General features: G+C 48.5%; 1 protein-coding gene across 3 annotated transcripts in view; it reads left to right on the forward strand.

Annotated features, from left to right (window-relative positions):
• Positions 1 to 17270, forward strand: part of TCF20 (transcription factor 20) — a 112071-nt gene that overhangs the window by 4650 nt on the left and 90151 nt on the right. The window contains exon 1 of one of the 3 annotated variants that reach the window (XM_045872402.3): positions 2192 to 2508. The exons of 1 other annotated variant lie outside the window; for it this stretch is intronic. The gene's annotated coding sequence lies outside the window, so the exon portion shown is untranslated. Of the gene's footprint in view, positions 1 to 2191; positions 2509 to 2612; positions 3163 to 17270 lie in introns of those variants that run through there. One more of the 3 variants, XM_064590533.1, reaches the window with a different exon arrangement.

The following is a 17270-nucleotide window of genomic DNA, read 5'->3' on the forward strand; positions in this document are numbered from 1 at the left end:
GGAAAAGTGACAGGCCACCAGGGGTGAAGAGGTCTAGGCTGGCCTGGCCCTAGGACTGGGGAAGTTTCCAGGTAGAGGTTGGCTGGGCAATGTTCTGGCAGGGTTCAAGGGGGTTGGGAGAGAGGGGGCTATAGAACCAGTCCCGGGACGGGAGGCAGGAGCAGACAAGAGCCTGGACTCAAGTTCTCTATCTGCATTCTTTCCTTTTTGAATGAGGCTGTCTGCACAGTTTGTGACCATCCATTTCATGTTTCAGTCCCTCCGTCTGAGACCTGAGGGAGCTGAGGAAATGGGGAAGGGAAGGTTGGGGCAGGAGACAAAGGAAAAACTTTTCCCTTCATGAGTTCTCTCAAGAAACTGAGGGTGCCCCCAACACCTAGTGCTTAGAAAGCTCCCCTGCATCCTTCCACGTTTGTCCAGAAAACATGCATCTGTGCTGGGAGTCCCCCCATCTTTTCCTCTGCAGCCCTGACCCGAGCAGAAGCCAGCACTGGTCTTTTAAAAGTCTTAGTGCGAAGGAATTTGAAAATGAAACTCACAGAACAATGGAACAGTCAGAGGGCAGGGCCTAGCAGCCTCTTCAGCTCTGCCCCGGAAGAGCCCGGCACCCCGCTTGGCATGCAGGAGGTGTTGGGGAATCAAGTCTCCAAGAATAGCCCTGACCCACATTGGAGCCAGCCCCTACTTTGTGAAATTGGACAGGAGCCAGGAGAAATCACTGCCTTCCCCAACCACATCCTCCTGAAGTGCCAGAACCAACTGAGGCCCTGCCTCGAATCCCTTTACTGGGGGCAGGTGTTGCCACGGCCAGGACCCTCCTTGGGTGGCCCGAGACAAGGTAAATCATTTATGTCTCTGGCTAGGTGAGGGTAGAGGTGAAAGGGTAGAGCTAGGCCCAGGGGAGTTTTGTACCTCAAATGTACTGAAATCTGGGTCCCAGGCCACACCTGGTTCCTATCAACCTCCACCTGCTGCCCAAAGCACTCTTCCAATTCCAATTTACTTTCAAGTTGGGCTGCTTCAGGAAAGGAAGCCACGTACTCCCCTAACATCTAGGGCAGATGGGGCCCTAATTTAGAATCAGCAGTGTTAGCCAACATTAGGGGCATCTAGTTCAAACTCTCCTCCTTCCCTTTATATACCAGTGGGAAACTGAGGCCCAGACTGGGGAGAGTATTTGGCCAGATCTCTGGGTGAGTCAGAAGTAGGATCACAAACATTCCCAACACATCCTACCCCCCACTGGCCTCCTCCCTTTTGATAGCAGTGGGTCACAGGGAACAAACATCTCAGTGGTTGTTCTACAACTGAGATTTTCTTAAAAAAAAAAAAAAAAGCCAAGCCATTCCTTTGCTCCATAAAACATACATGAGGTCTGCAAAAGAAGGCTGGGAACGGCCCGAGGCCTTGGCACCGCAAATCCTCCACCTTATCTCCAAATTAATTCTGGACCCTGGGTCCAGTCAGCCAGGCTTTGCAGCGTTTTTAATGCCGCCGCAGGCGAAGGCAACTGGCTTTCGGTGAGTATCTATTTTACATGCGAGGTTGGTGGGCCTCCCAGCTCCTCGCTTTTATTGCGGAGGAAACTGAGGAAGTTATCTGTTATCTAGGGAGCCTAAGTCATTCATCCAAGGACACGCGGCGCTAAGGGGCGGAGGAGGGAAGGGAAGCAGGCCCGCTGGGCCGGAGGGCGCTTGGCGGTCAGGAGCTGCCCCCTTGCCCGGCCCCACTAAGCAGGTTACCCGGAGGAGGCCAGGCCCTCGCCCGCGGGCTCCCCAGGGTGCCAGAGGCGCGATTCTGGCGTTGGAGGCTCCAGGGAACTCCAGAAATCCCAGGGAGAGATTCCGGGCCACCAACTCCCCAGAAAGTTGGCTCGCGGCCACTCCCAGGACGGCCGGGAGCCGCCGGCCAAGATGGCACTGTGCGAGCCGCCAGCCGCACGCGCGGCGCCGGGCAGCTGCCTAGGGGAACCCCGCGCGACCCCGGCCGCTGGGCGGGGGTCTCCGCGCACCCGGCCCGGCGCGCGCAGGCCTCGGCGCCGCCGCACGCGGGTGGGCACGCGCGCACCCGCCGGCCCCGCCCCCTGCCGCCCCGCCCCCGCCGCGCGCCCCGCCCCGCCGCGCGCCCGCCCGCCCGCCCGCGCGCCGCGGCCCGGAGCCTCCCCATTGGCCGCGCGCCGTCACCTGACGCTCTGTTATTTCCTGTGTGTTGGGAGAATGGAGAGAAAAAACCCGGAGCCGAGCCGCTTTCGGCCCCTGCGAGGCGGCCGCGGCCTCCGCTGGGGGAGCCCGCCCTGAGGCGCGCCTGACCGGGGAGCGAGCGCGCAGGCCGGAGCGAGGCTCGAGGGGCCCCGGCCCCGGCCCGCCCCGCCGCCGGCCCGGGCGCCCGAGCTGGAGGCGGCGGAGGCTCCCCCACCCCCACCTCGCGCAGCGCCGCCCGCCGCCGCCGCCGCTCCCTCCCCTCCCGCCCCCGGCCGAGGCCGAGGGACCGGGCGGGGGGCTCCCGCAGGTAACCGCCGCCCGGGCCTGAGGGGGAGGGGCAGGGGCCAGGGCTGAGGGGCTGGGGCCAGGCCGGGGTGTCCGGCCTTGGGGGCTGGGGTAGAGGTCCTAGCCCGGCCGACCTGGAGTGCTGAGCCCCCTGGACTCCGAGGCCAGGGCACGGGGTGCTGAGGGAAAGGTCCCTGCCTGGCCCGAGCCGGGAGTGCAGAGAGGAGCGGCCTGGCCTGGGGGTGCGCAGGGGAAGGGGCCCGGCCTGGCATCAGGGCGCTGAGGGCGCTGAGGGGTCTGAGGGGTCTGGCTTGGGAGTCCGGCAGGGCTTGGGCACCAGTCCTGGCCTCAGGGTGTCGGGGAAAGGTACCTGCTTGTCGCGGCCTCGGGTGCAAAGGCGGGGGGTGTGAGCGGGCGGCGCCCAGGGGTCCGCAGGGTCAGCGCCGCCCCCCCCGGCACCCCTGGCAGCCCCCGGCGTCCCGCGGCGCTCGCCTCTTCGTGGCGGCTGGGGGCGAGGCCGGCGGGCGAGGGCTGGGCTTGGGGCGGGAGCGGTGCCGGGAGCCCGGGAGTCGGAGCGCGCCCTGCCGCGGGAGGGACGGGGGCCCGTTTATTGCCATGTGAACACCTGAAGACATGTGGACGCGGCAGCTTCTCTCCTGTTGGGGGCGGAGGACAGGTACCCGCTGACGGGGCGCAAGGTCCTGGCGCGGGGGGGCGGGAAGCAGAGCGCGGGACATACTTCCTGCGTGGGGGTTTCTCCCCCTCCCTCGCCGCGGTGAGCGGGGCGGGTGTTGGATCCTGTGGTCCCGGGTGCGAGCGAGCGCCGGTTTAGGGGCCTGAGGTTGAAGCTCCTCGTCTCTTTTGGAGCGGGGGGAGTGGTGGTTGAAGGAGAGTGGCCCATTCGGCCCAGCTCGCTCTGGCAGCGGCTGGAGGTGGAATGTCTCCTGTGCGCCGGGATGGGAGTGGAATTTAGTGTGGTTTTTTGGGGGGGGGGGGGAAGAGGGCGCGGAGCGGTCGCCTTCCTGGGCCTGTGGGTGGGGATTATTGTCTCTTTTTTGTGGTTGTGGATGCTAGAGCTGTCTGCCTGTCTGTAGGCATCCCTTTAGTTTGCCCTTAGGGGACAGATCGAAATTAGGACTTTTTCCCCCTTTTCCTCTTTGCTTTTCTTCCCCCTCCAAGATTAGATGACTCTGGTAACTGCTGTAAAATGGATGGAATTTTCAAGCTATTATCTAACGGGCAGATCTTTGAATGATAATTGGACCCTTATGCTCACAGCCTCAGTGAAGACTTTTATGAAACATGTTACATGGGGTGGCAGCGGAACATCTTACATGGTGGAGTGAGAAACTGCTCTGAAGTCCGACCTGGGAGACCAGGAATCTACTTCCAGCTTTGCCCCCAAATAAACTATAACCCTGGCCAAGTTAACCTACCCTCTCCAGCCTCCCAATTTCCTCCTCTGTTAAATGAGGGCTTCCTTCTAGGTCAAATACTACAGGGGTTTTGGGTAGGTTTTCTCGTTTGTTTTGGTTTTTTGATGTTTGTTTGTTTTTGGTCTACTACCGTGTGCTTTTGTTTTAGCCAGAGGCAGCCTTCTTGAGAAATGCAGGATTTTTCTTACCTGGCTTTTAAGATCCTATCCCACTTTTTAGTTTCCAGCCTCTTCCTTCTAAAGCAGAGCATCAAACTTGGTTAGCATAGTTTTTCCTCAAATCCCAGATACTGTTCAGTGTGTCTCAGAAAGTGTATTTTATTATAGTCTATGCTGAGTATGTCTTATATTTTTTGTCTTTGTACAAAAAAGTTATCAGGAGAAAGATTTAAGAAAACATTTGACAATTTGGAAGCGTGGATAATGTTGTGTATTTGGGTCTGTGTATGTTGGTTGGCTCCAGGAGTTCCAAGACCCTTTTATGCAGGGAATTGTGGAGGGACCTTATTTAAAATTCTTGGGAGGGATATTTGGCGTTTGGCTAATTTTTGAAATTTCCCACTACAGTATTCTCAGAGTAGGGATCAAGTGGAATTCCATAATATCTCCTGTGAAATGGTATGCTGGTGGAATTAACTGTCACCTCAGGGTGCACTAATTGTTTGCATCCCCAATTTATTTCTTAATGGTAGCCGATGCCTCCTCTCAAATGCTGCAGAACCCCAATTAGTTTCACTGATTTTATGGTGTATGAGAGCCTTAGGCCATGCTTTTGACTGGTTGGCCCTTCTTGACCGGCCTCAGCCTTGGTCTTGTTTGTCTTAAATTCCTGTTACTGTTGATGCTTGGAGGACATGTGCCTAATGTGGTGTAATGTGTCTTCCATCACTCTTTTATTCAGTCTGTACAGTTTCAAAAAGGGTCTCAGCAAGGGGAGGTGTGCTTATAGTGTTGACTTTGGAGATGGATTGGTATCATTTTTCTTGTATGTTAACATCGGGCCTGTCACATAGGTAAGACACTTTTATATGGCTACACAGTAATCATTTGGAGTTTCTCAAAATAAGTAATTTATTCTGTGTGGGTATTTGAATTATGACCTAGTGTTTGGTGTGGGATTTCTAAAATGCTCGTTACTTAAGTCATAAGGAGTTTTCACACTCACATACGTTTATATTTGTGTTACAATGTAACGAGGAAAAGATTATTATAAAACTCTTACTCTGCAGAGGTGATTTGTGTGTGTGGGGGGGAGAAGATTGCTAAGGTAGTAAGATGTTAGGAGACATGGGCTTTAGGTTCCACAACCTTTTAGTGGTATACTTTTTTCTTTAACTTCATAAAATGGAATGGAATGTAGTTTAAATCACATAGGAAAGGATGTTAATATTTGTATCAGGTTTTTGCTGTTATTTTTTAAATCCATTATGCTAGGTTCTGTCCCAGGTATTTTAACTTGTCTTACAAAATCTACCCAGCATACCTGAGAGGTAGGTGATCTCTCCTTTTCCTGAGAGGTCACAGAGACCATTCTTACCAAGGCTCCAAAGCCTTACCAGTCTGTTACGGCTCACTGCCTGCTCAAGGCACAAATCAGCTGGTGGTAGATTGGCCTTGGAATCCATACTTCCTGCTGTGCCCTATTCTTTTTTTTCTTAAGTTATAATGAAATGAAAATCTGGACTTGGGCAAACTACTGGAAAGCATGGTTTTTGCAGCTATGCCACTAAACCAGACTCTGGTTTAGTAACCCCTGGGACTTCTGTAAACTTTCACTTTCCCTATAACTAGCCAGTTTTGCTAGTGCACCTGAGATATAATCTAAAAAGTTTCTCCTTCATTCCCAAGTCTGCTCTTCTATCTTTGAGCCGAAAACTTCTTGTATCAGCTCAGAGAATGATATCATATGAGGGGCTGTGTCTCTTCCCGTCTGTGCTACCACACAGGTTTACACTGCACAGGAATCCTATTAGGTGGTGACTGTGCTGCGTTTGACCAGATGGGACTGAAAAGATACATTTCCAAAAGACAGTCCCCTGTGTGTCTTAAGCTTGTGTTCGAGGCACCTTAGTGCTCATTAGATTGTCTGGGGTTTCTGACTCTGCTGCCTTCATTTTCTTTTTGTGGAGGTTAAAGTAACAAAGCAAAACAGTAAAACCCTGTTTTTGATGGAGTATAACTATACATCAAAAGTTACACATTTGAAATATAATGAAGTCATGGCTTTCATAGAGCATAATCTGGGCACATTGCACTTAGACTGGATAGCTTTTTTATTATTAGGCTGCTTACAGTCCTCTTAATACCTGTGATGTGTGCAGTGTGGGTGAAAAGGTTCTCGTGGTGACAAACACAATCAGTACTTTTTGCACTAGAGCTGTGTTTCCTTTGTAGGTAATGTGCACAACCCAGCAGGAAGATGAACTAAAAAGTGACTTATTGGTGTATCTGTGGCTTGTTATCTGATGCTTCATTGTGGGGAAGTTAAGAAAGAGAAAACATTAACTATAGGGTGAAATACCCGTATTGTCGTGTGCACACGTAAGCTGTGCTGTAAGAAAGGGTGGAAGTTCATTGGAATACTTGAATGCCATGGCCCCCAGTTGGAAGATGGTTTCCATGTTTGAATATCACATCCCTGAATGTGGACAGAGGCCCTCTGTGTGTGTTCTAGTTTTCATTAAGAGATATTTATAGGTGATTTTCTAAGCATGGGAGATGCAGTGGTGGGCAAGATAGAAAAGGAACCTGCTCTGGAGATGGGCTGTAAACAGTAAGTAAATAAGAATATCAGGCAGGGATAACTATGAAGAGAATAAAAAGACAATATGATAGTGACTCAGGATGCTATGTGAGAGTAGATGTTCCCTCTTCTGAAGCCTTTTCTGCCAGCAGGGCATTCATACTTGGTCTGTGGGATGGATGAAAATGGCATTAAACAAAGTAAGTAATTTGCTTTAGCCTTGAGCATCTTGAGAAGTTAATCCAAAGAATGTAAGTGGGTTGGTTGAAACCTTTCCTGTTTATATCTTCATGCTTTGTGACTGGGGACCTGGCTGAAAAGAGCTTAAGATGGATCATTAATGATACCCTGTAAAGGGTAAGAAAGAGGGATGCCTGGGTGGCTCAGTCAGTTAAGCATCTGTCTTCGGCTCAGGTCATGGTCCTGGGATCGAGTCCCACATTGGGCTCCTTGCTCAGCGGGGAGCCTGCTTCTCCCTCTGCCTACCGCTCCCCCTGCTTGTGTGCATGCTCTCTCTCTCTCTCTGACAAATAGATAAATAAAATCTTAAAAAAAAAAAAAAAGAATAAGAAACGATTACCCCTTGTAAAGGGTAGTTCTGATAAAAAAAAGAGATATGTTATAATATTGGTGAGTGCTAAGCATTATTAGAAACATTCAGTTGTGTTTATGTTTCTTTGTTGGGAAGTTGGATTGGGGTATTGTAATCATCATACTTTGTTAAAGCTTCAAATGAAACCAACAAATATTAGTAACATCTGTATGCACGGCAGTGCAGTTCAGACAGACTGTTAATTTAATCGTAGCCTGGAGGATTCATCCTCCCAGCCTTTCCCAGCCATCCTGCTGCATCCTACATACCTTTACCCACCCTGTCTATGCTCTCTGATTATAGAGTTCTCTAGAGAGCTGAAAAGAAACTTAAGAAATCAGCTAGTCTAGCTAGCCCTTTGGCTTTACAACTCAGGAGAGATGCTGAGGAAGGTGGTGACTTTCCAGATTCATACAGCTTTATGCTGACAGTCAAGGCTAGGACCCTGCTCTTTGCCAGCGAGGCTGGTTTTCTTTCCACCATATCCCATGCTCTCTCACCTGAAGACTGATAGTTAACAGTTGCTCCTGAGTGGAAAAAGAAAGGAAGTCTCTGAGTACTAATGTACCCACTTAGGAGGAAGCCCACGTATTTCCAGTCTGAAGAAGTCAGAGCATAGGCACCTGGGAGGCTCAGTCAGTTAAGCATCTGACTCTTGATTTCAGCTCAGGTCGTAATCTCAGGGTCGTGAGATCGAGCCCTGTGTCCAGCTCTGCACTGGGCGTGGGGCCTGCTTGAGATTCCTCCCCACCCCCCACCTCACACGCTGTCTCCTCGCTCTCTCAGAAAAAAAGAAGACGAAGTCAGGGCAGAGGCAGCACATTAATCTGAAAATCAGAGTATGGAAAAGAATATTATACCATTGTTACTTTTCACACAGATATGTAGTGTTGGTTTCTCAGGCCCCACTGAGACATAATCTCATCCTGATTATGTCTTGGTCTGGAATGGATGCCACATTCAGCATTAGTTGTGAAGTTAGAATAAGGCCCTTTAGGTATAGGGGGAAATTTCTGAAATATGGCTGAATTCTAAAATTCAAGAGTTAAGGCCCTAAGAGGCCTGTTTTTTCACCTCCAGACCTCGGTTTCGTGGAAGATTTCTACATTCAGAAGCACCCTAAATATGAAGCATTACTTTGGGAGTCTGGAGATGGTTCACTGTGCCTGACAAGAGCAGGGAGTCTTGACGAGCAGAGCTACTTCCCTGGACATTTCCCTGACGTAGAGCCCTGGTGGGCCAGTTTATGTGGGGACAGCTTTTGTATCCCTTTGGCAGGAATGTGAGAGGGCGCTCCTGCTGTAAAGAGTCCACGTGACAGCACTCTGTGGAGGCAGCAGAGCATGCGAAGGAGGATGTATGGCTACAATCTGGCGCCGTCACTTTGGCAGTGACATTTTGCCTGAGCCACAGTTTCCTCCTCTGTAAGATGGAAGTACACTTTCCTTGGGGCCATTGGGAAAAGGAACTAACATAGGAAAAGCATACAGTGGAGTGCATTAATTACCTCTGGGGGGGGCGCCTCTGTGGCTCAGTCGGTTAAGCGGCTGCCTTTGGCTCAGGTCATGATCCCAGGGTCCTGGAATCGAGCCCCACTGCTCAGGTGGGCTCCCTGCTCAGTGGGGAGCCTGCTTCTCCCTCTCCCTCTGCCTGCCTCTCTGCCTACTTGTGCTCTTTCTCTCTCTCTCTGTCAAATAAATAAATAAAATCTTTAAAAAATAAAAATAAAAATAATTACCTCGAGGGGACACTCAGTAAGTGGTAGTTGTCCATGACAGGAACATTCAGCACTGTGCTGTGTACTGAGACACTGGACTAGAGCAGTGTTGGTTCCTGCCGAGTGTATGGATTTTAGAGTACACTCAGGTATCTCAAATACCTGCCCAGTAGAGAAGGGCACAAAAACAGGGGTATCAGAAGGGCTCTGATGAGGGAGTACGAGGTACTCTACCAAGATGTGGAACCCTAACTTGAAAGGTCACATGGGGCACCTGGGTGGCCCCATCAGTTGAGCGTCTGACTCTTGATTTCAGCTCAGGTCATGATCTCAGGGTTGTGAGATCAAGCCCCACGTTGGGTTCCGTGCTTGGCAGGGAGTCTGCCTGAGATTCTCTCTCTCCCTCTGCCCCTCCCCCCGACTCATGCTCGCTCACTCTCTCTCTCTAATAATAAATTTAAAAATCTTTAAAAAAAGGTCACAGGCAGCTTCTCAGGGGTGGATCGTTTACTTCCTCATCCACCCGCTTGTCTCTCAGCTGTCCCTTCCCGCCTCTGCAGCTCACTCCTCCCCTTCTGCTTGACCGTTGGTGTTCTCTGGACCCCTGTATTGTAGTGTACTCTCTCCCCGGGTGCTCTCGGATATCCCCAGGCTTTCATGATTATCTGTGAGCTGATCAGCCCCACGTTGGTAACTTCAGCCAGATCTCTCCTAGCTGCTGCAGCTTCTGCGTGACAGCACTGCAAGGGATACGTCACCAGTAGCTTGAGCTTCCGAAGTCCAAAACTGAATAGACACTCCTTGGAAGTTCTTTCTCCTTCATCTGTCCCCTTCTCCGTCAGTGGCTTTCCTAGCCTCCAGGCTTCCCAGATGAGAGTCCTCCCTTTCTCTCCCCATCCTCTACATGTCATCCATCACCAAGTCACTGTCAGTGCTGTTTCTGTGCTGTGACTGGGGTCTGTCCATTCTACTGCCACTGCCCTCAGAGCCATCATCATCTCTTACCTGGAACACTGTGATTGCCTCTCAGCATGGCCTCTCCATTTCTTCTTCTATCTGTCTCTCTTCTACTTTGCCCGGAGTGGCCAAGAGTTGCCTGTCTCTCCTCTACTTAACAGTCTTTTTATGGTTTCTCATAGTGCTTGGAAGACAATCCCAGCTCCTTCCCATTTCTCACACGGCCCTCAGGACCCTGGCCCCTGCCTGCCTCTGACCGCCCCTTCTGCCGCCTTTGCTTGCTGTCCTCCAGTCACATCCACTTTCTCTCAAGTCTCCTGAAGGCACCCAGCTCTTTCCCACCTCAGGGACTGCTTTGTACGCTACCTTCCTCAGCCTCGAACAGTCTGGCCAGCCTGGTCTTTTCCTCATCCTTCAGGATATTTGTTGAGTGAATGAATAGCATGAGACAGGCAGCAAAGGAGATGATGGGGTAGGGATGAAAAGTGTCCTTAGAGTCCATCTACAAAGGTGTAAATGGAGTATAAAATGATGCCACCACTTTGGAAAACTGTTTGGAAGTTTCTTCAAAAGTTGAATATATGGGGTGCCTGGGTGGTGCAGTTGGTTAAGTGTTGACTCTTGGTTTCCGCTTAGGTCATGATGGGATCGAGCCCCGCGTCAAGCTCCACACTCAGCATGGAGTCCGCTTGGATTCTCTCTCCCTCTCCCACCCTCCCTCTCCCTCTCTCTCTCTTTCAAATAAATAAAAAAAAACTTAAAAAATAAAAAAAGCTGGGCACCTGGGTGGCTCAGTTGGTTAAGCAACTGCCTTCGGCTCAGGTCATGATCCTGGCATCCCAGGATCGAGTCCCGCATCGGGCTCCCTGCTCGGCAGGGAGAGTCTGCTTCTCCCTCTGACCCTCCCCCCTCTCATGTGCTCTCTCTCATTCTCTCTGTCTCAGATAAATAAATAAAATCTTTAAAAAATAAAAAATAAAAAAAGCTGAATGTATGTCTACCTTGTGACCCAGCAGTTCTATTTCTAGGTATCTGTCCAAGAGGAATGAAAATATATGTTCACAAATAAGCCTTATACAAGAATGTTGCAGGGCTCAATCCCAGCTTTATTCATGGTAGCCAGAAACTGTAGATAGTCCAGATGTCCGTCAGCGGGAGAATGGATAAACAGATACATTCATACAGTGGAAGACCACTCAGCAATAAAAGGGAGCAAACTTCTGATACATGTAGTAAGGATGAATCTCATAGGTATTAATGCTGGATGAAACACCAGACACAAGAAAGTACATAATGGGTGATCCCACTTACAAGATCTTGAGTAGGCAGAAGGGGTCTGTGATACTAGAAATCACATCAGTGTTTGCTGCTTGGACGGAAGGGGATTGACAGGGAGGGGACATGAGAGAACTTTCTAGAGTGATGGAAATCCTCTAAGTCTTGATAGGCAATCATCAAATCTGATTGAGTCATATACTATATGTAATTTTACTGTCTGTACTTTATACCTATAAACAACCTAGGAATTGTCCTAGATCCCTTTCTCTTCTCCCTCATTTCAACTTTTCATCTCCCAGCAGGATCTGTTCACTTTATATCCATAACATATCCTGAATTTGTCTCTCCCATCTCAAGCACCATCCCCTCTTATCCGGACTGTGTTTTAACCTCCTGACTGGTGTTCCAACCCCCTATTTTTGGCCTCCTCCCAAACCATTTTTTCCACTTATCAGCTAAAGTGACCTTTAAAAATTCAAACTGGGTTGTGTCAGTTGTCTTCCCACAGTCCTCCAGTAGCTTTCCATTGCTTTCATGGTGGCCAGCTAGGGCCTGTCTGACCCGTCTTCTTCTGAGCCCATCTGCCCTGGCCGACTCCTTACTCCATGCACGTTCCAGCCTTGTTGACTTTCCCCCTGTTCTTTGAACACCTGAAGTTCATTTCTGCCTTAGGACCGTTATACTTGGCTCCTCCCTCTGCCGGGAGCATGCCACCTCCCAGATCTGTGAGAGACTTGTCTGTGGTTCAGGTTCAGTTTAAAAGTTTCCTTTTCTGGGAGGTTCTCGCTGACCCTCTGTCTAATAAAGTAATGCCCCATCACATCACACAACTTTATTTTATTCATACCTTTGATCAGATCTGAAATTATCTTGGCCTTTTGTTTGTTTGCCTGTCTCCTCCCTCTCAGATTAAGCTTGGCTTGTTCATTGCTGTATGGTTAGCATCTGCAGTAGTATTTGGCCCATGTGGGGCAAAAGTACTGACTAAGCGAAGGCGTCGGGGATGATGGTGACGTGCTGAGACTGTTTAGGAGGTCCACCTGTGAGGGAGAAGGGACCAAGGAGAGTAAAGACTTCGGGCTTGGGAACTTGGTCATGGTGGTGCCATTCATTGAAATAGAAAATGGTGGAGAAAAGACGATTGGGCTGGGGTATAAAGTGATGAATTTCGTTTTGGACTTAAGTTTGAGGAAGGCATCAAGCGTTTGAGGCACAGATGTGACATTTAGGAGAAGGAACTGGGCTATAGACTTAAGAGTCAGAGGTTAGCACATGTGGTCCAGCCTAGAAATAGAGGAGATTTTTCTCAGGAGTGGACAAGGATGTGAGTATGTAGACGGAGAGAAGCAGTTGATTTTTCCCTGCCTGAGTGCTGAGCATGTCCCACCAGTAATGAGGACTTTACAGAATTCAGCCCTTACTTAGGAGGTTTCATAGTTTTAGACCCTCCCCCCATTATTGTTGCTAATAATGACAGGTGCTCAGAGGGGAGGACAAAAATCTGAGGAATGTGAACATTTAAGGGAGCAGGGCGGTGTTTCAAGAGCAGAGAGGCTGCAACCAGACAGGTTTGGAGGAAAACCCAGAGTGCGTGGCACGAGGACAGAAAGCGTTTCAAGTCCGAGGCGGTAGCCAAGGTTACTGAGAAGTGTCCGTTGGGAGGGGAGGGGATAGTTAAAGCCAGCCTATTGTGTGTTCATGAGAAAGTGAGGTGAAGAAGTGGAGACAGTAAGTTTGGGGTCGAGTCTTCCCAAAGTTTGGTTATTGAAGGAGAGTAAAAAAAAAAAAAAAAAATTGCAGGGAAAATCTGGGGTCAAGAGAAGACCTTTTTTTTTAAGATTTTTATTTATTTGAGAGAGAGTGAGAGCGAGAGAGAGATCACAGAGGGAGAGGGAGAAGCAGACTCACCACTGAGCAGGGAGCCTGATGTGGGGCTCGATCCCAGGACCCTGAGATCATGACCTGAGCTGAAGGCAGACGCTTAACCAACTGAACCACCCAGGCACCACGTGAAGACATTTAAAAAATATGTGAGAACCTCTAGCATGTGTAAAGGAGCAGTACAGGACGGTGTTGAAGATGCAGGAGGGCGTGCTGGAACGGGGAGGACTTCCGGGATATCTCAGGGCCCCCTGTGATCAGGGGCATTGGTTCGGATGGTAAGAATACTCTGGGAGGAAAGCAGAGGTGTGTGGAAACAGATAGGCATGAGGACTGGAAGGTAAGGAGCACTTGTCTGTGTGTTTTGTGAAGATCCTGCTGAGGGACAAGAGTGAGGTGGGGTATTGGAGGCTTGAAGAAGGCAGGAAAGATTTGAAGAAACTGCTGTGGCAGGCAGATAGAGCTGGCTAAGGAAAAGGAATTATGGGGGGGGGCGGGGAATAGAAAATAGTCAAGATGAGCTTTCCGCCTCTGGGATTTTCAAGAAACAGATCAGACCTTTACAGTTCTTTGTCTGGTTTTAGATTCCCGTGATTGGGACTCAGCTTTTTCCTGCCTTGTGTCTGGCCATCCCACTCCTTCCCCATATGCCTCTGCCATTTCCATGCATTAGACCAGGAACTTGTAAATGATTCCAGAGCTCTCGTGTTTTATTTAATCAGTACTTATGTACATTCATGGTTAGGTAGGCGGCCGTGTTCGAAGTGTTGTGTTGAGGCAGCGGGGTAAGGTGGGAGCACTCTGAATTCCTCAGAGCCGGGCTGCCGCAGGTCTGCAGAGATGGCTGGGGCCCAGGTGGCCTGGCTGGGGTGGAGGAGTGAGAATCACCTCTTCCCAACTCAGTCTCAGCAACTCTCTCATCTCTCTCTTAGCATTTGGGTATCTGTAAAATTTCTGCTGAAAAAACTGCAAAATGTTTTTGAACACCACTGTACTAGGTGGTAAGATCCTTGCAGTCAAGGCTGTGTTTTGTTTTATTTTATAACCCCAGTATCGGGCATTTTGCCTGTCAGTGCACTGCGAGTAAATGCCGGCTTTGCCTCTGAGGCTCTGCTCTAGAAGCCCATCTTCCTCCTCTGTCTTTACCCATATGTTAGTTACGTATGTCGTATGTTCCAGTTGATATAGAATTTGTCTATTTCACCACAAAATTGTGTATTTTTAGGTGGCCACCATGTCTTGTTAATCTTAATTCTCTCTTTCACATAGTAGGTATTAAAAGTAATGTTAAATTTGGGGGCGCTTGGATGGCTCAGTCAGTTAAGCGTTGACTCTTGATTTCGGCTCAGGCCATGATCTCAGGGTTGTGAAATCAAGCTGTGTCAGGGCTCCGCGCTCAGTGGGGAGTCGGCTCGAGATTCTTTCCCTCCGCTGCCGCCCCCCCCCCCCGCATGCAAGCACACACACGGACTCTCTCTCTCTCAAATAAATAAGTCTTTTAAAAAAGAGTAATGTTAAATTTGGATTCGTTGTAAAAAAACTTGCAAAGTGTTCCTAAGAATAACTAAAATGGCTTAAGAATGGGGAAAAAATTCGAGAAAATATCAGCCAAAGAACTGAGTTAATTTAAGCTGATGAAGTATTCTAAACAATAAATTAACAAGGGTCTTAGGATGTGTTAAAGAGTGATGGTCAACTGTTTCTCAGCTCTGAGGAGGAAAACAATAGCAGATGAGGTCGGATGGGGTGTTAGTGGCTTAGGTGAACAAACCGAATAACTTCCTGCTCTCTGAGGAACGCCAGCAATTTCTCCTGTAGAGTTTTAGAACAGTGGAACAGACTTACTTGTGTTCAGTAACCCCTACTTGATGGCAGAGGTGTAAAGAACATGCCCTCAGGATTCCCGCCAATGACTCCTATAAACTCAGCGCACCCAGGCAGCGTAGATGAACCTAACACATACAGGTACCTGCCCCACCAGTGAACAGACATAAGCACAGATGTGCACGTTGCAATGAATTCAGTGCCGCTTGTTTTGTTTTTTCCTAGTGGATATATAAATTTAAACATAATAGGGATAGAATTTTCATCTTTTAGTCGAAGAAGTCTGTGTGGAAGAGGATTTAAGTTCTAACATACCGAACAGGAGAAATTTGAGTTGGAGCGAAGGATCTTGCAGCCTGCGGCATTTATTAAATGTTTCTTTTTAAAAAAAATTAAAATATTTTTACATTGGCTAGCAAAGAGATGAAATTAACTATCTCTAAAGATAAGGGACACAAGGCTAAAGGAGGCCTATAGGAATGAAACATCAGAGAAAATGGAAGAAAAAGAAAATTTCTATTTCACTTGAGCTGAGATTGCTAACTTTATGCCATGCTAGGAACCAGAAATGCAAAATAAGTAATACCTCTTCCCTCTCCCTGGAGTGCAGTGTTGTAGAAGAATCAGACACGGAAGATTCACATTTATAAAATCTATGTGGGATCTGTAAGGCTAAAATGGTGGTGTAGCCAGAGTTCTAGGAGAGAATTAGTTGGGGGGGGGGGGCTTTACTTCTGCTTAAGTATGGGAAGAATATCGGAGAAAATTGTAGAGGAAGGGACAGACATGGGAGCACCACCTGGAAGGATGGCTAGGGGAGAGAGCTAAGTGGAAGAGTGGGGGAGGAGCATTCCAAGGGAAGTTCCTTCAAGAACCAAGGCTTGCAACTATGTGGCATATTAAAGGGAAAAGCTCAGGCTATTTGGGGGCCTGGAAATTGCAGGGAAGGGATGTCAGAAGCGGCTGTGGACTAAGAGTGAGGCCCTTGGTGATGGGCCTTGGATCTGGGCCAGGGCACTGGATTCTCATAAATGGAACAAAGTTTTGTGAAGAGAGGTGTGATATTGAGAAACTAGTTGGGGGGGGAATGTGAGGGATGATGAACTGATGATCTGTGCCTCTTCCTTGGGGTCAAGGCTCCAGTCTGCATGAGAAGAAAGATCTATATTTAGCAACTGGTTGAAATAAATGGATTTATAGGAAATTTTGGCATCAACCACTTTGATTCTGAAACAGGTGAGGATATTTTATTTATCAAAAACTGAAATAATACTAAATAATAAGTAATATAATTATTTTATATAAATAATAAATTCTAACTTCCAGACAGTGTTCCAAACACTTGAAGAATAGTGACTTGCTTAATTCTTAAAAAATCCTGTGAGGTAGTACTATTATCTCCATTTTTAAATTTTACTTGTTTATTTATTAAGATGTTATTTATTCATTTGGGGGGGGAGAGAGAGGAGAGAGCATCAACAGGGGGGAGAGGCAGAGGGAAAAGTAGACTCCCTGCTGAGCTGGGAGCCCACGGTGGGGCTGGATCCCAGGACCTCTGAGCCGAAGGCAGACGCTTAGCCAAATGAGCCACCCAGGTGCCTCTATTTTCCCCATTTTTTAAGATGAAGAAACTGTAACAGAGAGGTCAAGCGACTTCCCTGAGATCTCCTCTAAAAAGCAGCAGAGCCAGGATTTGTTATCGGGCATCCTGACTCCAGACTCTGTGCCCTTAACCTGTACACAGTGCAATTCTGGGTTTAATTTGAGTGAACTGGGAGATAACTCTTGCAGAATAAGTTTATGACCCCTTTGAAGGGGAAGGAGTTTGGGTTTGGATTGGAGAAACAGAGCAGAGTGGAGCCCAGGAATTGCCATGTGGGGGACCTACTTGTTAGAACATCATTTGTGCGAGGGCAGGGACTTTCTATTCCCCATCATTACCCCAGTGCCCAGAAGAGTGCTTGGCATGTAGTTAGTGCTCAGCAAATAGTTTTTGTGTGTTTAATAAATCAGTTTTGCTGCCAGCTCTCAAGGGAATATGCCGTGAAAGCTTCAGTTTCTTTTTCCCCTTTGACTCTGTTCATGATCCCTTTCTGAATTAATGAGTTCCGTGACTTATTACTTGCTTGTTCTTATTGAACTTACTGTGCTGAGCTTTCAAAGGATGCCAGCTCAGTCTACTGTTTTGGTGATTTAAAAAAAAAATCAGCAACTTATTTTCAGAATCAAAATACTGGGTTTTAAGATTTCAGCAGTCTTTTAATATAAGTATGATTTCTTTTGTTGGTGCTTTTTTGGCTTTTCATATGCCTGTGTTTAAGATGTAAACCTTAAAAATGTTATTAAAGAGAATTGGA

The sequence above is a fragment of the Mirounga angustirostris genome, unplaced genomic scaffold (genome assembly GCF_029215605.1).
Source record: "Mirounga angustirostris isolate CCGP_5_RB_7025 unplaced genomic scaffold, mMirAng1.0.hap1 SCAF_5, whole genome shotgun sequence".
Classification (NCBI taxonomy): Eukaryota; Metazoa; Chordata; class Mammalia; order Carnivora; family Phocidae; genus Mirounga; species Mirounga angustirostris.